Source organism: Rana temporaria, chromosome 3, assembly GCF_905171775.1.
Source record: "Rana temporaria chromosome 3, aRanTem1.1, whole genome shotgun sequence".
Taxonomy (NCBI): Eukaryota; Metazoa; Chordata; class Amphibia; order Anura; family Ranidae; genus Rana; species Rana temporaria.
The window spans coordinates 429,179,709-429,207,404 of NC_053491.1; positions in this window are offsets into that span (position 1 = coordinate 429,179,709).

The window sequence follows — 27,696 nt, forward strand, 5'->3', positions numbered from 1 at the left end:
GTCCGGCGTCCGTCTGCGGCCTCGGTGGTGTCCTCCCGGCTTCTCCAGCTCAGTTCGAACGCCTCCGCCGACATATACCGAGTGCAGTACACTCGGGTACATTCGGCAAGGCTCGGGTTCGACTGGCGCACACGCTCTGTGACGTTTATGCGTGAGCACGAGCGAAGCCGAGCCTAGCCGAATGTACCCGAGTGTACTGCACTCGGTATATGTCAGCGCAGGATTTCAAACTGAGCGCGGGAAGCAGCTATCGACGTATATCGCGCACCCACGATTTCCCCCTTATTTTAAGGGGAAAAAAGTGCGCGATATACGCCGATAAATACGGTAGCTGCAGAGATGTCAGCCTACCAAGCAAGCTCCTGCAATCGGCTGTTTGGCTGTCTATGTGATAGACCTGATAGACCTCCCAGTGGTCAACTGAAAGTACATGGCAGGCTGACAACTCTGCTGCTAATTAGAAGGTCATGGCTAATGCCGCATACACACGATCAGGCTTTTGCCCAGTCAAATCTCATTGGAATTCTGACGGAATTTCATCTGAGAAAAATAGAACATGTTCTATATCTAAACTCCGATGGAATTCATCTGAATTTCCGATGAAAAAACTCAGATGGGGCTACACACGATCGAAATATCCAATGGAAAAAGCCTGTCTGACTTTTTCCATCGGAAATTCCGATCGTGTGTACGAGGCATAAGGCTTGGTACACAACTGATTTGAATTTGTCCAGGGACCCCCAGGCTGGTTTTTGACAAATAGCTGTTTGCTAAGCAGCGGGCCAGGAATCTGGCCGCCATGTCCTTAACAACCAATGACTCATCAGCTGTCAACAGGCTTCCCCGTTGACAGCTGATTGTAAAAAAACAAAAAAAACAGGCCATGGTGCACGTTTTGGAGATATTTACCGTACATATAGGTAAGCCTCACTATAGGCTTACCTATAGATACAATTCATACATGGAAGTTTATTCCCACTTTAGGGTTCTTAAAGCGGAGTTTCGGCCACCAATTTTTTTTACATACAGGCATCCCCTCCAACTGCATTAATAATACACATGAACTATATTAGGTAGATTCAGGTACGTTGGCGTAACTTTGCGGCGGCGTAGCTTAAGGAATTTAAGCTACGCCGCCGTAAGTTAGCGAGGCAAGTACATGATTCACAATGTACTTGCCTGCTAAGTTACGTCGGCGTAGCCTAAATCGGCGGGCGTAAGGGCGCCTAATTCAAATGTGTTTGAGGGGGGCGTGTTTTATGATAATGACGCTTGACCTCGCGGTTTTTATGTTTTTGTTACTGCGCATGCGTCGCGCGCCTACATTTCCCAGTGTGCATTGCGGCTAAGTACGCCGCACGGGCCTATTGATTTTGACGTGGACGTAAACGACGTAAATCCCGATTCACGGACGACTTACGCAAACGACGTAAAAAATTCGAATTTCAACGCGGGAACGGCGGCCATACTTGACATTACTATTCCAATAGGGCCTAGCTCTAACTTTACGCGGCCTATCTCTTACGTAAACGGCGTAAAAGTACTGCGTCGGCCGGGCGTACGTTCGTGAATCGGCGTATCTCCTCATTTACATATTCTACGCCGACCGCAATGGAAGCGCCACCTAGCGGCCATCCAAAATATTGCAATCTAAGATAGGACGGCGCAAGCCGTCGTATCTTAGATATGTTTAAGCGTATCTCTGTTTGAGCATACGCTTAAACATAAGTCGGCGTAGATTCTGAGTTAGGTCGGCTTATCTACTGATAAGTCGGCCTAACTCTTACTGAATCTACATATATGTGTATATGCTAGAGGAAAGTAATCCTTTTTTATTTTTTACTTACGATTTATCTGATCCTCTTCTGCCCGTTGTCATGATGAGTGTGGGCATATGAAGCCCACTCGCAACCTCTTCCTGGATAACATATCGACAGTAACCAGCATGCACCTCTCGATCTCGCGCATGCGCGATGCTCCGGCAGCCGCAGCGCCGATTGTCTATCAAGTTGCCATAGCAACGGGCGGCAACAGAGGAAGGTCCAATTATTGTTATGGCAATCTAGATAGATAGATCCGCCTTAAATGGTGGAATTTCCTGTCGGGAAATAACACAATTTTTTGACACATTCCTGTCCACTGACTCCTAGGAAATGATGACTCACATTTCCCAGGAGCACAGGCGAGGGATGAAGTGATGCGGAGCCCCGCAAAGCCAGAAGTGGAAGATTAGGAGCCACCACCTAGCAACCTGGCACTTTGGGTAAGTAAAAAAATGTTTTTCACTCCAAATGTTTGTCATTATTGGTCAAGGACTGGGAAAATGTAAAAAAATAATTCAGGGTGGAACACCGCTTTAATGTGCATAGATACATAGGGCCAGATCCACATACATTAATTTCCGCGCAACGTATCAGAGATACGCTACGCCGCCGTACCTTACCTGGCGCATTTTCGAATCCTCAGCGATCTCGCACCGTAAGTTACGGCGGCGTAGTGTATTTCTGGCGGCGGATTTCAAATTGGGCGGGTTGGGGGCGGGTTTCATTTAAATGAAGAGCGTCCCCGCGCCGAATGAAATGCGCATGCGTCGTCCAGAAATTTCTCGCCGTGCTTTGCGCGAAATGACGTTGCAACGGCGTAATTTTTTGAACTTAGACGTGAGTTACGTCCATCCCTATTCACGGATGACTTACACAAAAAATTAAAAAAAATCAAATTTCGACGCGGGAACGACGGCCATACTTAACATGGCAATTCTATCTATACGCGGCAAAATACCAGCTTTAACTATACGCGGGAAAAAGCCGACTACAGACGACGTTAGAAAATGCGACGGCCGCGCGTACGTTCGTGGATCGTCTTAAATTGTTAATTTGCATACACGACACGGAAAACGCCACCCAGCGGACGCCGAAGTATTGCATCTTAGATCCGAGGGCGTACGAAGACGTACACCTGTCGGATCTAACCCAGAAGCCGTCGTATCTTGTTTTGAGGATTCAAAACAACGATACGACACGGGAAATTTGAAAGTACACCGGCGTATCAGTAGATACGCCGGCGTACTTCGTCTGTGGATCTGGCCCATAACATTCATTTTGACATTGATGTCAATTGCCTATCTAAGCAAATCTTTTTTAGTTTGGTGTTGTTTTGTAGTAATTTGTGTGACTTTTACAAAGTTGGGTACACACAGCCATATCAGACAACAATCATCTTGTGTTTGTAGTATAGCACATGGGGAACCAGGTCTCAAGCAATGAAAAATATCTTGGCATCGGTACCACTATACATTCTTATTATATGATGAAATATACTCTCCTTGGCTCACTCTTCTATAATAAAAAGCTCTTCCACTTAGATGAGCTAATGGAAATGTAAACTATATATAGATGCCTCAACCATAAGAGATTCATTGAATTCTTTACTTAACAAACAGCATTAAGCTGTTATATACTGCAGACAGCATTGCGTTGGGTATGTGTGGCTTCTTTTCAGCACAGGGATGTGGCTTAAAACATAGTGATATAGGGGCAGATCCACGTACAACGGCGCATTAGTGCGCCGGGCGTAGCGTATCTAAGATACACTACGCCGCTGCTTATTTTTTTAATTTCGAATCCACAAAGAATTTGCGCCGTAAGTTACGGCGGCATAGTGTATCTCTTGCGGCGTAAAGGGCGCGGAATTCAAATGGATGTAATGGGGGCGTGTTTTATGTAAATATGTCGTGACCTGACGTAAATAACGTTTTTTTTTAACTGCGCATGCGCCGTCCCTGGGGGTATCCCAGTGCACATGCTCGAAATTTGACCGGAAGAAGCCAATGCTTACGACGTTGACGTCATTTTACGCAAATTCCTATTCGCGAACGACTTACGCAAACAACGTAAAAAATTCAAAATTGTATGCGGGAACGACGGCCATACTTAACATTGAGTACGCCACCATATAGCAGCTTTAACTATACGCCGGAAAAAGCCGAACGAAAACGACATAAAAAAATGCGCCGGGCCGATGTACGTTCATGGATCGTCGTAACTAGCTAATTTGCATACTCAACGCGGATTTCGACGGGAACGCCACCTAGCGGCCGCCGAAAAATTGCAGCTTAGATCCAACGGCGTACTAAGACGTATGCCTGTCGGATCGAGCCCAGATGCCGTTGTATCTTGTTTTGTTGATACAAAACAAAGATACAATGCGGGAAATTTAAAATTACGCCAGCATATCAATAGATACGCCGGCGTAATCCTTTTGTGGATCTGCCCCATAATATATAATTCAGGTTCATGTAGATACAGGGCTCATGGAGGACCCTATTGGACTGTGCATCCTGCCAACCCCCCCCCCCCCCACCCCACTGCCGGTTGCAAGGAAGCTGGCGGTTCCCTGCATCCTAGCAACCAATGATGCATTTCAACCCCCATTTAGGGGATCACCATGATGCGGGATTGCTGATTAATGTGCTTGACCAAATATAGATGCACTCACTGCTTCCTCCCTTCTTGTCCAGTCAGAATGCATGAGCTGATAAGGATCTGGTATGGATTTTGGGGGGACCACATGATTTCATGTCAATAATAATCATGCTGCCTAACCACTTCAATACCAGGCACTTATATACTTATATACTTATATACACCTTTCTGCCCAAGCCAATTTTCAGCTTTCAGCGCTGTCGCAATTTGAATGACAATTGCATGATCATGCTACACTGTACCCAAACAAATGTGTTATCATTTTGTTCCCACAAACAGAGCTTGCTTTTGGTGGTATTTTTAATTTTTTTTGTAAAATCTTTATTTATGAAAGACAAGGCAACACATCTCAGAATACAAATAACGAAGAGTAAGAGGTCAAGTAGTGCACCGGGCAATCCCTTTTTTTTGTTATTCCACAACAATAAAAATAAAAAAGATAACATAAATGACCAACAATCACACAAAAAAGAAAGGGATTAGTTAAACAGCCAAAGGCCCTAGGAGATGCAGTATTCAGGTAACGGGTCAGTAGCGAGGCCTCCACCCCCACAACGAGTAAGCAGACCCCTGATCACCGGGTTTCAAAATGTAGGACTAGATTGTCCTCCGAGGAGAAGTTATTAGGCGCCCGAGCAGACTGAACGGCTCTCCGGACCACACACCGATGATAACATAGCGCATGAAGTCAGGGGCAAGCCAGGCGGGCGCGCGCGAGGGGAGGGGGGCGACTACTCGCCTCCAGCTGACCTCCCCCCGCAAATCGCTTCCGCCCAGGTCCCCCCAGGTGAAGGCCTCTGCCTCACGGCGACACATAAGCGTCATATCCTGGAACTGATCCGGGAATCCCATGGTGGCAGACTGCCCATGTCCACCTAGCCAGCTGGCCCGCCCGCATCACACTCGTCCCCCAACAGGTGGACCGGCCTTAGACAGATGGCCCTGGCAGATAGAAACATAAAAAGGAAAAAAAAAAAAAAGGGGGGGGGGAGACACAGAAAAGAGAGAGAGGGAGAAAAGAAAGGTTAGAACATACCTGAATTCCCGCGTCCAGCTCCACCCCCACTCCAGGCCCCATCGGCATATCGGCACATACTCAGTAGCTAAAAGAAAAATGAACTACTCGTCCCAACTCTCAATATCAGCTAAATGACTGCATGGTTTCCTCGGGCATCAACGCTTTTGGTGGTATTTGATCACCTCTGCAACTTTTATTTTTTGCGCAAAAAAATAAAAAAATACCAACATTTTTGAAAAAAATTGTTTTTTCTTTGTTTCTGTTAATTTTTTGTAAATAATTATGTTTTCTTCTTCAATGATGGGCACCAATGAGGTGGCACTGATGGCCACTGATGATGGGTACTGATAGGGTGCACTGATGGGCACTGATAGGTGGCACTGGTATGCGGCACTGATGGGCACTCGTAGGCGGCACTGATGGGTTCTTATGGGTGGAACTGATGAGTACTTATGGGTGGCACTGATAACTGGCACGGATGGGCACTGATAGGTGGGCACTGATGGGCGCGTATGGGCACTGATAGGTGGCACTGATGGACACTGATGGGTGGCACTGATGACACTGATGGGTGGCATTGCTGGTCATCCCTGATTTTATTTTCATAATGGTGCTAGTCAGTGCCCATTTGTGGACACTGATTGGCATATGTTGGGCATTAATTTGCACATGTGGATGGCCATGGGGGATGTACCTGGCCATTCACATGATAAACAATCAGCACAGACCCCCCCTGTCAGGAGAGCCGCCGATCGGCTCTCCTCTTCTCGTGTCTGTCAGACACAAGTGAGATAGAGCCGATCAACGGCTCTTCCTGTTTACATCGTGATCAGCCGTGATTGAACATGGCTGATCACGTGGTAAAGAGCCTCCATCGGCTGTTATCCTGCTAAACGTTATATGACGTCCAGTCGGGATAACTGAACCACCGCCCCCGGCCCCTGGCCGTCATTTTGCTATAGTCCAGGCGGTTAAAAGCTATCATGGAATGTTCTTTGTGAAATTTTACTTTTGTCTGTGTACATCATACAAGTGTGCAAGTTTTGGGCATCTTCCAAGCAAAGTATTTAAACAATGTCAGTATTTCTTATTGTTTTGCCTTACTCAAAGAGCTGCTCCCAAATCAACAGTATTTAAAAACAGTTTTTTGCATTGGTACAAGTCCCCCAGGGCCCTTAGTTTGCTTATTACCCTTTAAAAATGTAGATATTTGTTTTTTTCAGACTGGCAATGGGCTCTAACACCATGCCGCCACATATACAGTACATAGCTCCCAACTGTCCCTGATTTGTCCCTCATTCCTCCTCACTTGTTCCTCATTTTGGTCTAATCTATATAGTTGTAACAAGTGCGCTTTTTTTACGGAGGCGCAGGGCAACGTTTTTGCCCTGCGCCCCCGCAATTTTTTTGCGCTGCCCTCGATTCATGGAGCAGAAGCTTCGTAAATTGCGCGGGCGCGCCGGCAAAATGCCTGGCGCAAGCGCGCGCAATTTAAATGATCCCGTAGGGGGCGGGAATCATTTAAATTAGGCACGTTCCCGCGCCGATCGTAGAGCGCATGCTCCGTCGGGAAACTTTCCCGACGTGCATTGCGGCAAATGACGTCGCAAGGACGTCATTTGCTTCAAAGTGAACGTGAATGGCGTCCACATATACATCCATTCACGAATCACTTACGCAAAGTACGTGAATTTCAAATTTCGCGACGCGGGAACGACGGGTATACGTAACATTGGCTGCGCCTGCTAATAGCAGGGGCAGCCTTACGCGAAAACCGCCGTATGGAAACAACGTAAACTGCGTACGCAAGGCTCGCGCAACGTTGTGAATCGGTGTTAGTATGCAATTTGCATACTATACGCTGAGCACAACAGGAACGCCACCTAGCGGCCATCGCAAGAATGCAGCCTAAGATATGCGGGCATAAGAGCCTTATGCCGCGCATATCTTAGGCTGCAGTCGGCGTAACAAGGTTCCTGAATCAGGAGCATTCGTTACGCCGGGGCAAGTAAGCAATTGCGCTGTGTAACCTATGGTTACACAGGCGCAATTGCTTCTTGAATCCAGGCCAGTGGGTTTAACAAATTATTTTATTTTTATAATTCGCCTTTAAGGGGGTGTGGCAGGCTGTGTGTCCTATGACTACATACTTTTGCCATTAGGTGTCCCTCGTTCCCATCTGAAAAAGTTGGAAGGTGTGGTTATTTGCCTACAGCACAAGGTGCTGTTCTGTGCTTACTTGGTGCCCCAGCACTGTGACCACGCTATCATTGAAAGCTTATGGTCACTTTTTGCCATCCAGAGCAGGTAGGAGAGGCTCCTCATCACGTGGCTACTGTGCCAGTCAGGCAGGGTGATCACATGAATTGGACCCTGCACAGCAACCTCTGGCATTAAATTCCCCTAAAGGCAGTGGCGGCCCGCCCATAAGGGGCGCCTGGGCGCCGCCCCCCCTCCTGTAGGCACAAAAAAAAATATATATATATATATATATATATATATATATATATATATATTTTTTTTTTTTTTTTCAGTGGCCCCTTTAAGAAACTTAAAATTTTTTTTTCAAAACAAAATCCTTTACTTAAAATACGATTGAGCTACGGACACCATTGCCCTATGAAGCGCCACGTCAATGCAATCTTTAGATTGCATACATGGCGCTTCATTTGCGGGCTTTTATCCCGCCTATTGAGCGCATTGCAAAGCGCTGATAAGCTTCCCGTGCCACTATGGGCGCCGGGAGTATTACTATTACTTCCCGGCTTTCGTCTTACAGACGAAAAACGGAAGTGACGTCACGTGGCAGCTCAGTTCTCTTTACACTGCCCGAGCGGAGCGGAGCTGCTAAGGTAAGCCGATGGATGCCTCGTGTCATGTGTGAATTCAATATGGGATTGGCTTGATCGCCCCCAAAGTCATCAGCCCGTGCACTGCCTGATCCCCACCCATCCACCTCAGACCCTGTTATTGTAGTTAGACTGCTGGGACTTGTAGTTCTCCATCTTCTCCTGGGGCTCATGGAGAAGATGGAGATTGGAGAACTACAAGTCCCAGCAGGTTTTACATACAATAAGGCTCTGAGGTGGATGGGTGTGGTGGATTGCATGCACCTATCAATCCCCGGGGGGGGGGGGGCAGGATCAGATAACACTGTTATCTGATCCTGCCCCCCCCCCCCCGGGGATTGATAGGTGCATGCAATCCACACCCATCCACCTCAGAGCCTTATTGTATGTATAATCTGCTGGGACTTGTAGTTCTCCAATCTCCATTTATACTTTATACTCTGTCCTGTGATGCTGGGGCTATATACTCTGTCTGTCCTATGATTCTGGGGCTGTATACTCTGTCCTGTGATGCTTGGGCTATATACTATGTCTGTCCTGTGATGCTGGGGCTATATACTCTGTCCTGTGATGCTGAGCTGTATACTCTGTCCTGTGATGCTGAGCTGTATACTCTGTCCTGTGATGCTTGGGCTATATACTCTGTCTGTCCTGTGATTCTGGGGCTATATACTCTGTCCTGTGATGCTGAGCTGTATACTCTGTCCTGTGATTCTGGGGCTGTATACTTTGTCCTGTGATGCTGGGGCTGTATACTCTGTCCTATGATTTTGGGGCTGTATACTCTGTCCTGTGATGCTGGGGCTATATACTTTGTCCTGTGATGCTGGGGCTGTATACTCTGTCCTATGATTTTGGGGCTGTATACTCTGTCCTGTGATGCTGCGCTGTATACTCTGTCCTGTGATGCTGAGCTGCATGCTCCTGAAACTATGGGTGGAAGGAAGTGGAATACAGGGGACAAAGTAGGTGGATTATATAAGGGGTGTGGTTTACGAGAAGTGGGAGGGGCCAATTGTGGAGGGGCGGGGTCTTGCGCCACCCATCCTAAAACTTCACCAGCCGCCATTGCCTAAAGGGCCAGCAGAAATTGTTTTTATTTTTGCAATTTTCCCAAAAATACAGCAAAGGTAGCTTTCTGCAACTCACATGTTTCAAAATACAAAACAATACGCACGATCATTCACATGCATACATACCGGATGTCTTGCTGTAAACCACCAAAGGCTGCTTCATGCCAGTTCTCAGACATCGCATGTAATCTGTACAGCAATGTGGTGCGAATCGCATGCAATGTCTGGCATCACACTAGTGTGAACCGGGCCTGAAAGCCCGAACAGAGGTATAGACATCAAGCTGGAAGAGTCTGCAGGAACTTGGCATTACCTTTGTTGAATTGAAAAAAAATTAATAAATAAATTCACTTTTGTTTTTGCAATTATATGTGCTTTTAATCTTTTTTTTAAGGTGGAATTCACCTATATCCACTTTCAGACTGCCCACTGTACATATACTGAGGCAGGGCAGACGCTCTGTGGCAGATCACGTACCTAATAATTGATCTGACACTTCGGGGTCTGGGGCACGTGATTATACACAGCTGGAGCTGATCAGTGGGTACAGTGAACTCAATGTCCACCGGCACCCACTGATGCTTCAGTAAACAGGCAGAACGACAGTCTGCCTATGTAAATAAGGCAGATTGCCGTTCTGTCAGTACAGAAGACATGGATCCTGTGTTCCTGTAAAGCAGAAACACCAACCCATGCCTTCCCCTGGGAAAAGCACCTCCTCCACTACACTAAATCCCAGGCTAGGCGACCCTTTGATTGCCCCTGATGTAAACCCCTTCCCAGCCCGTGTAATTAGTACAGCGACAGTGCATATTTTTTTATCACCAATCCCTGTATTAGTGCCACTGGTCCCCAGAAAGTGTCAGTTAGGTGTCCGATTAGTCGCTGATCGCCGACATTACTAGTAAAACATATTTTTTTAAATATCCCATAGTTTGTAGATGCTATAACTGTTGCACAAACCAATCAATATACTCTTATTGGGATTTTTTTTAAACCAAAAATATGTAGCAGAATACATATTCGCCTAAATTAATGAAGAAATCTGATTTTTTTTTTATTTTACTGGATCTATTTTACAGCAGAAAGAAAAAAAATTGTTTTGTTTTTTCAAAATTGACGGTCTTTTTTTTTTTTTTTAACCACTTGCTTACTGGGCACATAAACCCCCTTCGTTCCCAGGCGAAATTTCAGCTTACGGCACTGCGTCGCTTTAACTGACATTTGCGCGGTCGTGCGACGTGGCCCCCAAACAAAATTGACGTCCTTTTTTCCCCACAAATAGAGCTTTATTTTGGTGGTATTTGATCACCTCTGCGGTTTTTATTTTTTTGCGCTATAAACAAAAAAAGAGCGACAATTTAAAATATATATATATATTTTTTATTTGTTGCTATAATAAATATCCTAATTTTTTTTAAAAAAAAACTATTTTTTTTCTCAGTTAAGGCCGATTTGCATTTTGACGTATTTTTGTAAAAAAAAAAAAAAATCGCAATAAGCGACTGGTTTGCGCAAAAGTTATAGCGCCTACAAAATAGGGGACAGAATTATGATTTTTTTTAAAAATTTTTTTTACTAGTAATGGCGGCAATCTGCGATTTTTATTGGGACTGCGATATTGCGACGGACGTATCGGACACTTTTGACACAAATTTGGCGCCATTCACATTTATACAGCGATCAGTGCTATAAAAATGCACTAATTACTGTATAAATGTGACTGGCAGTGAAGGGGTTAACACTAGGGGGTGAGGAAGGGGTTAAATGTGTATCCTAGGTGTGTTCTAACTGTGTGGGGGGGTGACTGGGGGAGGTGATCGATGCTGTGTCTCTATGTACAAGAGACACAGATCGGTCTCCTCTCCTCTGACAGCACGTGAAGCTCTGTGTTTACACACAGAGCTCCACGTCCCTGCTGTCTTACCGACGATCGCGTGTACCCGGCGGACATCGCGGCCGCCAGGTACACGCATCGGGTCCCCAGCTATGCGCCGGGACAGTGTTTACCCGCTGCGCGCCCCCCAGTGGCGCGCGCGGGTAATGCTTTCAAATGACGTCCAAGGACGTCCAGTTGGCACCTGAGAGCCGCGCTGTTGACGTCTTTTGTCAATAGCGCGGGTCTCAAGTGGTTAATCGCAAAAAATGAAAACCGCAGAGGTGATCAAATACCACCAAAAGAAAGCTCTATTTGTGGGGAAAAAAAATAATTTGGGCACAGTGACGCAGTGACGTGCAATTGTCAATAAACTAACGCAGTGCCGTATCACAAAAAATGTCCGGAGGTCAAGTTGGTAAAGGAGAGAAAGAGAGTAAAGGACCACTATAAGGAAAGTGCAACAGAGTACTGTATTTTGTACAATTGTGTAAGCTTATTATTAGTGTGCGGGTTCTTTTGTAAATCCTCCACTCTAGTGGTCAGGATTGGAAAGGCGGCCTCTGTTCTAAAATAGGTCTTCAGTGAGGTCTCTGATATCTGACACTAATGCCGCGTACACACGATCATTTTTCAGCATGAAAAAAACTTTGGGCCAGATTCACAGAAGAGATACGACGGCGTATCTCTGAGAGTATCTATGCGACTGATTCATAGAATCAGTTACGCATAGATAGCCCTAAGATCCGACAGGTGTAATTGACTTACACCGTCGGATCTTAGGATGCAATACTTCGGCCGCCGCTGGGTGGAGTTCGCGTCGTTTTCCAGCGTCGGGTATGCAAATGAGCTTTTACGTCGATCCACAAAGGTTTTTTTACGTTCGTTACGTCGTCGCTAGTCGTTTTTTCCCGTTGCAAAGTTAGGCCTGCTTTAACATGGCTTAAATTTAGACGAGCCATGTTAAAGTATGGGCGTCGTTCCCGCGTCGAATTAAATTTTTTTTTTTTGCGTAAGTCCGGGAATACGAAAGTACGTTACGCACGTCGCCGTTCAAAAAAATGACGTCACTTCGCGCAAAGCACGGCAGGAATTTCAAAACGGAGCATGCGCAGTACGTCAGGCGCGGGAGCGCGCCTAATTTAAATGGTACACGCCCCATTTGAATTAGGCGGGCTTGCGCCGGACGCCTTTACGTTACACCACCATAAGTTTACACGCAAGTGCTTGGTGAATCAGGCACTTGCGCTGAAAACTTGCGGCGGTGTAACGTATAGACAATACGTTACGCCGCCGCAGTCATATGTGAATCTGGCCCTTTGTTTTTCAAAAACGGCATTTAAAATGATCGTGTGTGGGCTACACATAATTTTTTAGGTTCTGAAAAACGACAAAAAAAAAATTCGAACATGCTGCATTTTTAAACGTCGTTTTTCGGGTTGTAAAAAATGATCGCGTGTGGGCTAAAACGGCGTAAAAAAAAACAGCGCATGCTCAGAAGCAAATTATGAGACGGGAGCGCTCGTTCAAGTAAAACTACCATTCGTAATGGAGTAAGCACATTCATCACGCTGTAACAGACAGAAAAGCACGAATCGTCTTTTACTAACACGAAATCAGCTAAAGCAGCCCCAAGGCGAATGGAACTTCCCCTTTATAGTGCCGTTGTACATGTTGTACGTCACCGCGCTTTGCTAGATCATTTTTTAAAAACGATGGTGTGTGGGCAACGTCGTTTTAATTATGAAGTTGGGAAAACTTCATTTTTTGGACATGCTGAAAAATGATCGTGTGTACGCAGCATAAAAGTAGAAAAGTTGCAGATAACTGTGATAAATGTTCGCTATAATTTAATTTTTCTATAAAATTTTCTATTATTTCCATTCTGCGATGGCACAGGCACTACAAACATTTATTTAGAAACAAATCTCTGCTTTCAAGTTTATCTGGCATGTCTCTATACTGAAATGTTCCTGACAAATTCAGGCAGAGTTCAGGCATGTGTAACAGATCGGTTGGGGTAAGCGAATGATAATTTTCATCCTAGACTCTATAAATTAGCATCAAGAAAGGCAGTTGCCTAGTTAGACACTGTATTGTACAAAAATAAAAACATTAAACGGGTGAGAAGCTTTTGAGCAGAAAAAACAAGTGTAAATGCATTAACACTATATGCATCTAACATTTCAGCGTTCATGCATTCCACTGTCAGAATTAATTATTATTCTGACCAGTGGAATCCATTAAAACTCAAACGCTTGACACACCTAAATGCATGTACCACGTCATAAGATTCCTCATGGCATTCCCATCCGTAAACCCTTAAATCAGAAGAAGGAATGTCCACACCATAGTTACCTGCACTTTACTGGTGTTATTCAAGGAAGGGCAAGACAGTCACATCACTAGGACATACATTCTGGAGTCAGTTGGCATACACAGTCAATCACATAAAGTGGACAATCCACAGAAGTCACAAGTGAAAGCACTGGCAGCACCTCTTAGCCATCTCTCTTCAGTCTCTCTTCTGCCCAGGGTCATAAATTCTCTGTATACCTCCTAGCTGGTTACACCGTCCCTAGCTCATGTATGGGTGCTGACTTAAACCTGACATGACCTGTGGGAGGTTCTCCCTAAAAGGGGCCTACAACCTAGTGCATGGGTGCTCAACTTGTGGCCCTCCAGCTGTTGCCGAACTACAATTCCCATTATACCTCCTCTCTCTTTGGGAGTCATGCTTGTAACTATCAGCTTTAAAAAGCCTCATGGGATTTGTAGTTCTGCAAAACCTTGAGGGCCACAGGTTGACCACCCATGACATAGTGTCACTACCTGTTGTACCAAAAACGATTCTGGTACACAGACACCTAGTGGCAAAGTGGCTAACTGCGCCTGCCTACATGCACATGAAATACATGGCTTTAGACAGCTTTTCTCCTCCCAGGAGGAACGGCGTTCAGAGGAGCAAAGCAAACACCACGTGTTCAAGAGGCCTGATCCATCCTGGAAGCTCTGCAGAAAGAGCGGGGATTTAAAATCCTCAGACTGCTACACCAGCTGCACGGGCACTGACAGCTCATCACCCATGTAGGTAAGTACAGCAGGGACTGGGAAGAGGGAGGGTGTACAGTGATAGTTCACTTTCTCTGAAAAGGTGTGCTAACCCTTTAATCAAATACTGCAATCTATTCCAACTCCTTCATGTAGAGAGAGAGTCATAGAGCATTCCTGTTTATTTCTGTAATTAATGGGGAACTTTCCCAGAGTCACACAGCTTGTGATATGTGTAATTACTTTTACAGCATTCAATTAGTAGTAATTATGAGTAAATAGTATTTATTTGGAGGTAGGAGTAGCAGGGAGTCACGTCCGAACACATGAAATATCGGTGCTTTGTAATTAATCTCTATAAAAACTTCCCAGGAACTAAGTGCTTTGTTATCTTTATGACTCGGAGAAAGGGCTTCCTGCCACTCGAAGTCCTGCATGAGAGTGTGCAATCAGTAGGAGGAAGCACTCAGGATGTCCTGTGTTACTATAGAAGTAATAGAGATATGCTCTGCTCTGTCACATGCCAACCAGATGAGTGATTGTCACATGCCAACCTGATGAGTGATTGACTGGACGGGGATCAGTCCGCTGTCTGTGAAATATAAAATTAATTAAACAGGATCATATTCCCGTGATATTCACACCTGCAATGGAATTTTCTCACTACAGGTTTCCTTTATTCCTTGTATTTGAGATGTAGATGAGCGGATCTCCTAAGAACCTGTTCACACCAGCGGGTGAGCATTACGATGCGTGCAACGTGCACGTGCTGGTACGTGTTGTGCACAAACACACGCGCTGCAATGAGTTTTTTTTTTATACTAGTAATGGTGGCCATCAGTGACTTATAGCAGGACTATGATAGTATGGTGGACAATCGGACACTCACTGACACTTTGTGGGAACCAGTTACACTAGTACAGTGATCAATGCTAAAAATATGTACTACGGCAAATAAATAAAGTAGGGTGCTATTCGTCATTAGGCCAAACAGAATTATGTGAAAAAATCTTGTGTTACTTTCTTCTACTACACATGCATATATATATAGCCAGATTCATAGAGAGTTAGGCCGGCGTATCGACCTAACTCGGAATCTGCGCCGTCGTAAGTTTAAGTGTATTCTCAAACTGAGATACACTTAAACCTAGCTAAGATACGACAGCCTGCGCCGTCGTATCTTAGGGTGCAATATTTAGGCTGACCGCTAGGTGGCGATTCCGTTGAGTTCGGCGTAGAATATGTAAATGACTAGATACGCTGATTTACGAACGTACGTGCGCCGGTCGCAGTAAAGATACGCCGTTTCCGTAAGAGATACGCCGCGTAAAGATAAAGCTGCCCCTAGTTGGCCTAGTCAATGTTAAGTATGGCCGTCGTTCCCACGTCAAAATTTGAAATTTCCCACGTCAAAATTTGAAATTTTTACGTCGTTTGCGTAAGTCGTCCGTGAATGGGGCTTGACGTAATTTACGTTCACGTCGAAACCAATACGTCCTTGTGGCGTACTTTGGAGCAATGCACACTGGGATATGTACACGGACGGCGCATGAGCCGTTCGTAAAAAACGTCAATCACGTTGGGTCACGAGTAATTAACATAAAACACGCCCCCCATCCTCATTTGAATTAGGCGCACTTACGCCAGCCGCATTTACGCTATGCCGCCGTAAGTTGGGAGGCAAGTACTTTGTGAATACAGTACTTGCCTCTCTGACTTAAGGCGGCGTAGCGTAAATACGATACGCTACGCCGCCTTAAAGTTGCGGCGACGTCTCTGAATCTAGGTAATAGTATAGAAATGGGTATATTGGATTGTACGATATTTTTTATTTTATTTTCTTTATGTTTTGAACTAGATGCCTTTTTTCGAGTAACTATGTAACTATTGCACCAATTAATTTAATGTGGACCTAAAACTAGTCGGTTTTATTTCATTTATTTGCATACCGTATATACTCGAGTATAAGCCGACCCGAATATAAGCCGAGGCACCTAATTTTACCACAAAAAACTGGGAAAACGTATTGATTCAAGTATAAGCCTAGGGTGTCCATCTACATGCCTCACTGTGTTCATGTGCATGCCTCACTGTGCCCATGCCTCATTGTGCCCATGCCTCACTGTGCCCATGCCTCACTGTGCCCATGACTAGACTTACATTTAACATGAGAGTATACAGAAGGGGTGCCCGGCTTTGAAAAATCGGTGCTCCCCGGCCGTAGGTCCCCCAGACAGTAAACTTTTCACACTTGTAGAGGAGAACTGGGGCTACATGTGTGCCAAGTTTGGGGTCCAAAGGACCTACTGCCGGCCGGTTGTAGGTCCCCAAAGTTACCAGAGAAATTACCGTTTAACATGGGAGTCAATGGAAGGGGTGCCCGACTGAAAAATCGGTGCTCCCCGGCCGTAGGTCCCCTGGACAAAAAACGTTGCACACTTGTAGAGGAAGAGTGGGGCTATATGTGTCGGTACCGGATCCCCAAAGTCCGGGGGCTAGATTCAGATAGGTTAGCGGATCTTTAGATTTACGTTACGCCGCCGCAAGTTTTTGAGGCGAGTGCTTTATTCAGAAAGCACTTGCCTGTAAACTTGCGGCGGCGTATCGTAAATCCCCCGGCGGAATTCAAATTCCGCGGCTAGGGGGCGTGTAAAATTTAAATCAGGCGCGTCCCTGCGCCGAACAAACGGCGCATGCGCCATCCGTAAAATTTCTCAGCGTGCATTGCTCTAAATGACGTCGCTAGGACGTCATTGGTTTTGACGTGAACGTAAATTACGTCCATCCGTATTTGCGAAAGACTTACGCAAACGACGTAAAAAATTCAAAACTCGGCGCGGGAACGACGGCCATACTTAACATAGGATACGCCGCATATAGCAGGGGTAACTATACACCGGAAAAAAGCCGAACGCAAACGACGTAAAAAAAAACGCCGGGCGGTCATTTGTTTCTGAATCGGCGTAACTCCTCATTTGCATATTTCTCGCGTATACAAACGGAAGCGCCACCTAGCGGCCAGCGTGAGATTGCAGCTTAAGATCCGACGTTGTAAGTTACTTACACCTGTCGGATCTTAGGGAGATTTATGCGTAACCTGATTCTATGAATCAGGCGCATAGATACGACGGCCGGACTCAGAGATACGACGGCGTATCAGGAAATACGCCGTCGTATCTCTTCATGAATCTGGCCCCCTGTGTTCAGTGTTCTGCCAATCGCGGACGTCCTCTTGTTCGAGTATGAAAGAATATCCGTGATTGGCGGAACACTGAACACAGTGTCTGCTGGGTCCGAGGATGAGGGGACCTCAGTGATAGGCAGAATCCGGGCCCGGGAGATCAGACGCAAAAAGGTGACTCGAGTATAATTCTATTTGGCCTAATAAGGAATAGCACCTTACTTTATTTATTTACCCATATGATTTAGTGAGATGTTCACTTAAAGCGGCAGCTGCCATTTTATTCACAAAGGCCTTAAAGGGATTTTCTTCCTTTTTTGTTTCCTGAAAAGTAATAGCATAATATGCTAGTATGCATCGCACACTAGCACATTATGTGACACTTACCTGCAAAACGAAGCCCGCTCTGTCCCCGCTGCAGGCCGCTTCCATGTTCGCCCCTCTTCCTTCCGGGGCCGCGGATTCTGGCTCTGTGACTGGCTGGAGTCGCGTGACGTCACTCCCGCGTATGCGTGCGGGAGTCACCAGTCATGGCACTCGCTAGTGAAGAAACGGCGCGGAGGACCGTTTCTTCACAGTGCATGCACAGATTACATCATTGGCACAGTACAAAGTAAATATGTCTAGGAGATATTTACTGTACCTATAGGTAAGCCTTATTATATTTTGGGATTTTTGAGTTTTTCGGATTTTTGCATTTTCGAATTTCAGATTTTCGAAATTCAGATTTCGGCTGTTTTGAATTTTCGAAATTTCAGAAAAAATTTAATATTTCCAAATTAACAAACTTGTCGAATTTCGTCGAAAAAACTAATTTGGAACGAAACAAATTGCACAATTGTCAAGAACATCCTCTAACAGGAAGTCAGATCACAGAAGTAAAACAAAGGAATTTAGAGGAGGCCGAGAGCAATAGAAGGGACTTTCTTGCGTCGAGAATACATTCACATACAGGATTTTCTTTTTTCAGACCTGAGTTTCGTGTCACTTTAACATCATATTATTCCTGGAGCTGAACAGATTTTATTATGGTTTATTAGAAGTTATTGCACTCACCAGACTGGAAGAAGGTCACAGGGCAGAGGGCCGGCTATGCACCCACAGAGAAGTAATGTTTGGTGGCTTTGCTCAGCCAAGCATTGAAACTGCCTTTGTGGTTCTCTCAGAAGTCAGTGACCCCTTACATTCAATTGGTCAGAATTGGGGAGAGCTTCTCACAACGTGCATTTGAAGCTGCAGCAATTCAGATAGAGTCTGCCATGTCCAGCATCATCTAACCCTTTCCTCCTCACCCTGGTTGTCTCTTGCCCGCCCATATTCTTCATTAAAGCGGAGGTTCACCCTCAAAATGACATTTTCAGCATTGCTAGCTTTAACCCTATTTACAGATGATAGCGTTGAATTTTTTTTTTTTAAATGCTCCCTTACCTCTTATCTCTTCTACTTCCTGGTTTTCAGCCGAGCGGGGAGTGGGCGTGTCGCTATATTCCCGGACGGCTCTTTGCATTCTGGGAGCTGACTGTGTGTTCTCCTGTGAGTGACGTGCAGGCCATCTCAAATAGCTAGGCGCCATAGTCTCGCGCTAGCTAGGCTGTCATGTGACGCGGGAAGCGGGTCACATGACTCGCAAAGCGCGTCATATGATGAGGGAGGGCGGATACATCTTCCCCTATTATAATTATCACAGTGGGGCGTGTCCTTTTCAGGACGCCGCCGGCCGTTGTGATAGCAACTCTGCAGTGTTGACGGCGCGGCTTGCCGTCGACACTGCGCATGCGCGGGATTTCGCGGTGAATGCTGGGAGATCAGCATTCGCCGCATCCCGGAAGAAGGAACAGGAGGGCTCAGAGTGCCCACAATTAAGATGGCAATGTCCATCACTATATTTTATAAAATTATCTTTTATGGGAAAAAAGGATCCTGGCGGCTGCTAAAATGGGACATGTGAGTAAAATAAATACTATAGTAAAAGCAGCAGATTAGTGTTTAAAAAAAAAAAACGTTTTCCCACAGAACCTCCGCTTTAAATTTCAGTTTATCATGGAGGCTCAACATCACATGTGTATAGTTTCCAACTGTCCCTGATTTTGATCAAAGTCCCTCTTCTGTCCCTCTTTCCTCCTCATTTGTCCCTCATTTTGGTCTGATCTATATAGTTGTATATAAAATGCACTATTTATCTATCAAAAAGTGTTTCCCAGTGCTAAACCTTTCATTCATACTCTATAGCGCTGAGGTATCTCTAGCCACTTGCCGACCAGCCACGTCATCGTTATATGGCGGCAGGTCGGCGAACCGTTGTAGCCGTATGTCGGTCCCTTAAAGCGGGATAGCAGGCGCGCCGCTGCATCGTGGGGGGTGCCGATGCTCGTGACCGGCGGTCGAGATGACCGACTGCCACGAGCTATCGTGGGCACGAGAGGCAGAATAGGGACGTGTGTGTGTAAACACACACATCCCTGTTCTGTCCTGTGAGGTGTGTGTGTGTGTATACTGTGTGGCCCCATAATCAATTGCCCGGGGGGCCCATAATCTCCTATTGCCCGGGGACCCCATAATCTCCTATTGCCCGGGGGCCCCATGAGTTGTCAGTTCGCCTCTGGTAGCGCTACATATATTTGGGCATTGGTGGTAGAAAGCCAAATACACTGAGATGGGTAAAGCTCCTCCTGTAAAGTGGATCTTCTGTGCCAGATTCAGGTAGATCGCCACATCTTTGCGGCGGCGTAACGTAACTCATTTACGTTACGCCGCCGCAAGTTTTACGGGCAAGTGCTTGATTCACAATGCACTTGCCTGTAAAGTTGCGGCAGCGTAACGTAAATCCTCCGGCGCAAGCCCGCCTAATTCAAATGATCCGGCTAGGGGGCGTGGATCATTTAAATTAGGCGCGTTCCCGCGCCAAACGTACTGCACATGCGCCGTCCCTAAAATTTCCCGACGTGCATTGCGCTAAATGACGTCGCAAGGGCGTCCTTGGTTTCGACGTTAACGTAAATGGCGTCCAGCGCCATTCACGGATGACTTACGCAAACAACGTAAATTTTCAAATTTCAACGCGGGAACGACGGCCCTACTTAACATTGACTGCGCCTCATATACCCAGGGGCAACTTTACGCGTCGCAAATCTTACGTAAACGTCGTAACTTCACTGCGTCGGTCGGGCGTACGTTCGGGAATTTGCGTATTTTGCTAATTTGCATACTCGTTCGGGAAAACGACGTCGGCGACACCTAGCAGCGAAAAAAAAATGCATTTTAGATCCGACAGCGTAATAGCCTTACGCCTGTCGGATCTAATGGTTATCTATGCGTAACTGATTCTATGAATCAGGCGCATAGATACGACGGGCGGACTCAGAGATACGACGGCGTATCAGGCGATACGCCGGCGTATCTCTTTTAAGAATCTGGCCCTCTGTCTCTATCCCAGGCTCACTGCTGCGGGCAGCTGCATCATTTATACAAGGTAATAAGATGCTGTTTTTTTTTCCTATAGAACAACGAATGACCACAATGGAAGTCTCAGGCTGGCGTCTCTCTGCAGAACAGGTTGTAAATGATGTTTTAGTGGTTGGATCCTCAGCCCTGTGATGGAAATCAGACATTTTCCCTCTCCAAGTTGTGATTAACCCCTGTGAAGGACAAGAGGCTGGCTGGCTAGAGAGAGGATACAAGACATGATTAATGGTGGAGCATAAGAGACCTGGGATATTGTGTGCATGTCAATGAGTAAAATCTCCCGGGAACACGGCGCCATGTATCAGATCTGGAGGAAATACAAACTATGAGACTTGCCTATACCAGTCCATTAGTCTTTCTATAATCCACACAAAAATAACAGCTGGAATGTGATTGGTTGCATGGGGTGACTTCTTCTTCTAAAGTTTTAGGACACATTTACATTGGTGCATTGTATAATTTCCAGTATCTATTGCACAGTATTTCTTACTCTGTGATTCATTTTCATTCATAGCTCTCACTCCTTGAACATGCAGCACCACCTCCTATTACCACACTGACCATTCAGGCACTCAGGCACTGCCAGAGATGGATTGGCCATTGGGACTACATGGAGTTTCCCGGTGGGCCGATGGCTCAGTGGGCCGGTTTCAGTGACAGCGGCCTGGGAGTTTCTCACTTCTGCCTAATCTTGTCCCATATGGGGGGGCACCAAATTGATTCTTTGCCCCGGGTGAAATAATGTCTAGCTTCCCCACTGGTACTGCCTATAAGAGTACCAGCATCAGCCGTTCCACTCTAATAAAGTAAAATGGCTAGTGGCTAGTGAAGGGGCAGAGGGGGCTTGTGTGGCCGGGGGGGGGGGGGTGCGGGAGTTGTCTGGCCGCTGTGGGAGAGACCTGTCAAAGTGGGCCAGTCTGGATGAAGTCCAGGGCCACATTTTTGTCCCAGTCCAGCCCTGGGCACTGACAGAGTGCCCCATGCCACTAGGGGGCCCTCAGGCTGCCATCCTCAGTAAAATCAGGGACATTATGTTAAAATCTGTGTTTTAAAAAAAAATTCAAAATAATAGCTGCCCCTCCTCTTCAGTACCTTTTCAATGTGTGTATGTGTATTCATTGTGTATGTATACTGTGTGTGTGTATACTGTGTATGTATACTGTAAGTGTGTGTGTGTATACTGTGTGGCCCCATAATCTATTGCCTGGGGGCCCCATAATCTCCTATTGCCCGGGGGCCCCATAATCTCCTATTGCCCGGGGGGCCCCATAATCTCCTATTGCCCGGGGGCCCCATAATCTCCTATTGCCCGGGGGCCCCATAATCTCCTATTGCCCGGGGGGCCCATAACCTCCTATTGCCCAGGGGGCCCCATAATCTCCTATTGCCTGGGGGGCCCCATAATCTCCTATTGCCCGGGGGGCCCATAATCTCCTATTGCCCGGCGGGCCCCATAATCTCCTATTGCCCGTGGGCCCCATGAGTTGTCAGTCCGCCCCTGCACACATCCACATTTTCCAGTTTACTATCTCCCAGCTTCATATAAATTCCCATTCCGACTTTCCACTCCAGCATATTTCTTCTCTTGGTTTTCATTTTCCATTTTCCATTCTACACTCCACTTTTTCGTCCGCACCTAACAGCCTAGGACGGTCGATTACACACACACACCTGTCAGCTCTTATCAGTGACTACCCATGGTGCTCTTATACGCCCCCACGCTTATATGTTCTTTATCCCCATGATTAAGCTCCGGGGGAGGAGCGAAACGCGTTTGAGGTGTGGCCTGGCGAGAGCCCAGGCTGAGGTTGTCTCTTCCATCACATCACACGCATGGATGTGCGGGATCTGGGATTCCTTCTCTCCACTATTTAGTGGTCATGGGGGCTGGGACAAGCTCCACTTGCTTGCCGATCACCGACACTGCTGCAGCAGTCACATACATCATCTACATTGCCCCTCACCATATGAGCCTGGGTGGCACACTTAGTGTAAACTAGTCGTTAATGTGAGTTGAAGCCGAAGCAAATGTAAATGAGCCCTTGGGGGGTTATTTACTAAAGGCAAATCCATTTTGCACTACAAGTGCAAACTACGGGCCAGATTCTCGTAGAACGGCGTGTTTTTGCGGCGGCGTAACGTATCCGATTTACGTTAAGCCTCCGCAACTTAGACAGGCAAGTGCTGTATTCTCGAAGCTCTTGCTCCCTAAGTTGCGGCAGCGTAGCGTAAATCGGCCGGCGTAAGCCTGCCTAATTGAAATGTTGAACAGGGGGGCGTGTTTTATGATAATGTGCTGTGACCCGACGTGATTGACGTTTTGCACTTACGGCGCATGCGCCGTCTGTGGAATATCCCAGTGTGCTTTGCGGCAAAGTATGCCGCAAGGACGTATTGGTTTCGACGTGTACGTAAATGACGTCCAGCCCCATTCACGGACGACTTACACAAGCTACGTAAAATTTTCTAATTTCGACGCGGGAACGATGGCCATACTTAACCAAAGCCCCATCAAAGCCCCAATCAAAGCTCCAATCAAAGTCCCATCGAAGCTCCACCAAAACCTCATGGAAGCCCCACTGAAGCCTAATCGATGCCCCATCGAAGCACCAAGCAAAAACAAGGTGTAAACAAGACTGTAAGCTAACCATTTTATTTAGTGACAGGAGCTTTGACTGGCATTCAGAGAGCTTTAACAAAGCATGTCCGAAGCCTTGTTTTGAAGCAAGTGTAAGCTAGCTCTTACAGACAGCTAAAAAGATCATTGGTGTCATGCCACTGGCTCCTCCAAGTGGCATTGGCTCAGAACTATGCAGGCACCATCAAATGGGAGGTAAATCAGCCACAGCTCAAGGAACCCCTAGGAACCTGTGGCAAAAAAAATCGCAATAAGCGTTTATCGATTGGTTTGCGCAAAATTTATAGGGCCAGATTCACGTAGATCAGCGGATCTATAGATCCGCTCGATCTACGTGATTTAAGATCCGCTCCCGCAAGTTTGAGAGGCAAGTGGCTAATTCACAAACCACTTACCTCCAAACTTGCGGCGGCGGATCCTAAATCCCCCGGCGGAATTCAAATTCCGCGGCTAGGGGGAGTGTACTATTTAAATCAGGCGCGTTCCCACGCCGATTTAAATGCGCATGCGCCGTCCGGGGAATTTCCCGGCGTGCATTGCTCCCACTGACGTCACTAGGACGTCAGTAGTTTCGACGTGAGCGTGACTTGCGACGCGCGTGTTTGTGAATCGGCGTACGCAAACGACGTTAGAAAATTCAAATTCGACGCGGGAACGCCGGCTATACTTAACATTGGCTGCGCCTGATAAAAGCAGGGGTAAGTATACGACGGGAAAGCCGCTACGGAAACGTCGTAAGAAGACTGCGTCGGGTCCGTGTACGTTCGTGAATTTGCGTATCTCGCTGATTTACATATTATTCAAGGTAAATCAGCGGGAACGCCCCCGGCGCCATTTTTAAATCGAAAATAAGATCCGACAGTGTAACACAGTGTGACACTGTCGGATCTAGCCCTATCTATGCGTATCTGATTCTATGAATCAGGCGCATAGATAGGACCAGTGTAAGTCAGAGAAACGATGGTGTATCTGTAGATACACCGTCGTATCTCTTTGTGAATCTGGCCCATAGTGTTTAGAAAATAGGGGATAGTTTTATTGCATTTTTATAAAAAAAAAAAATTTTTACTACTAATGGGGGCGATCAGCAATTTTTTTCGTGACTGCGACATTATGGCGGACACTTCGGACAATTTTGACACATTTTTGGGACCATTGTCATTTTCACAGCAAAAAATGCATTTAAAATGCATTGTTTTACTGTGAAAATGACAATTGCAGTTTGGGAGTTAACCACAGGGGGCGCTGAAGGGATTATGTTTCACCTACTGTGTGTTTACAACTGTAGGGGGTGTGGCTGTAGGTCTGACGTCATTGATTGTGCGTCCCTATATTAGGGAACACACAATCGATGAAGGCGCCACAGTGAAGAACGGGGAAGCCGTGTTTACACACGGCTATCCTCGTTCTTCAACTCCGGGGACCGATCGCGGGTTTTCAGCGGCGATCGGGTCCGCGAGTCCCACGGTCCCGGAGCTTCGGACCGGGTCGCGGGAGCGTGCCCGCGACCCACCGCTGGGCTTTATACAATCACGTACAGGTACGTGATTGTGCCCAGCGGTGCTATTCTGCCGACGTAAATGTGCAGGAGGCAGTCCTTAAGTGTTTACATGTGCAATAAAATTATCCTGGCAGACTACAAGGCTCAACTTTAAAGTATTAAAAGTCAGCAGCTACAAATACTGCAGCTGCTGACTTTTAATATAAGGTCACTTACCTGTCCAGGACGCCTGTGATGTCGGCACCCGAAGCCGATCTGTCTCCCGGGCAGTGGCGGCCCGTCCATAGGGGCGCCCGGGCGCCGCCCCCCATCCCACAGGCAGTAAAAAAAAAAAAAAAAAAAAAAATTTTTTTAAGTCTGTCCCTTTAAGATTTTTTTTTTCCCAAAAACGGGCTTTATGTGCTCTGTGTCCGCGCGCCGGACGCCGGGAACAGTGCTGTTGGAGTAGCGCCACGTCTGTGCAATCACGGGATTGCAGACGCGGCGCTACATTGGCACAAAAAATATGCCATTGTGGCGTTCTCCATCGCGCCACTCGCTTCCGGCGCGATGGAGTGTACTGTTATGGCCGGGCGGGTGCATACACTGTCTGTGTGCACCCGCCCGTCTCTGTGCTTGTTCCGACGTCACTGGGAAAACAGGAAGTGACGTCGGGTCAGCTCGAGCTCAGTGCGCCCGACCGTGGAAGAGGTAAGCCTGCCTGTCTATACATCTGCGGCCGCTTCACAGCATCCAACCCCCCCCCCCTCGATTTCCACAAACTATTTTCGTATTCGGCCGGCGGCCGGCCGGGCCCCCCCCCCCCCCCCCCCCGCTTATTGAAACTTTTTTTTCTATTTAGTATTCGGCGGCACCATATCCCCCCCCCACCCCCGGGTATTCAAAGTCATTTTTTGCATCTAATATTCGGCGGCGGCCCCCCCCCCCCCCCCGCTTATTCAAACTCTTTTTTTTATCTAATATTTTAATATTTTATTTTATATTAGTTAAATATATTAAGCTTATTAACAGTTTATTTTTTATATTTGATTCAATTTAGCATTAAGTATAAATTTTTTTTTTTTTTTTAATAACTGGGGGGGGAGGTGGTCTGGTGGGGTAGTGTTACCGCCCGCTGTAGTGTTATTTGTGCTGTAATGAATTTTTACATAGAAAAGAAATGTTGTTAATAAATGGGTAAATGAATTATAAAAAAAAGATTTTTCCAATAACGGTTATTAAAAAAATCTTTTTTTTATAATTAATTTACAAAAATTCATTACAGCACAAATAGCGGGCGGTAACACTACCCCACCAGACCACCCCCCCCCCCCCCCCCAGTTATTAAAAAAAAAAAACTTTTTTTATACTTAATGTGCAGGGAAAATATCGGCCGTCAACACCACCCCACCCCCCGCTTGCAAATTGTCCTGCGACTTGGGACTGGAAAGTTGCAGGATAAGTTGGACCCGATGATTTCCAATGAGAACTGTTCATATCTGTGCAACTTTGAAGTAGTCCCTGCATTACTTTTGTCCCACTTTGATGTGACTTGAGGTCCATAGACCTCCAGAATACATAGGCATTGCTTTAAGTCGCTGCAAAATCGCACCAAAAAATTGTGGCAGAATCTTGCGACTTTCAGGCTAATGCAGTCTGAAAGTTGCACAATTCTACTGCAATTCTGATGTGACTTAAAGGAGTTCTCTGAGCTAAAACTTTTAACCCCCGCTGTGCCCGGGCTGTAAAACTATACAAAATAAACTTTCACTTACCTGCCTACGATCCCCCGTTGTTCCGATATCGCCGTCCCGTTCTCCGGTCCCGGTCTCTTCCACTTCCTGGGGGTCGGTGACTCACAGTGCGCTCAGCCTATCAGCGGCCGCAGCAATGTTCCGTCGCGACCGCTGATAGGCTGAGCGCACTGTGAGTCACCGACCCCCAGGAAGTGGAAGAGACCGGGACCGGAGAACGGGACGGCGATATCGGAACAACGGGGGATCGTAGGCAGGTAAGTGAAAGTTTATTTTGTATAGTTTTACAGCCCGGGCACAGCGGGGGTTAAAAGTTTTAGCTCAGAGAACTCCTTTAAAGCAATGCCTGTGTATTCTCGAGGTCTACGGACCTCAAGTTGCATCAAAGTGGGACCAAAGTAATGCAGGGACTACTTTGAAGTCGCACAGATATGAACGGTTCTCATTGGAAACGACTTGTCATGCAACATTTAAGTCCCAAGTCGCAGGACAAGTAATTCCTGCAGTCTCTGGTAATCTTGTGCAGTATGTCCGCAGTCTCTGGTAATCTTGTGTAGTATGTCCGCAGTCTCTGGTAATCTTGTGTAGTATGTCCGCAGTCTCTGGTAATCTTTTGCAGTATGTCTGCAGTCTCTGGTAATCTCCTGCAGTATGTCCGCAGTCTCTGGTAATCTCCTGCAGTATGTCTGCAGTCTCTGGTAATCTTGTGCAGTATGTCCGCAGTCTCTGGTAATCTTGTGCAGTATGTCCGCAGTCTCTGGTAATCTTGTGCAGTATGTCCGCAGTCTCTGGTAATCTTTTGCAGTATGTCCGCAGTCTCTGGTAATCTC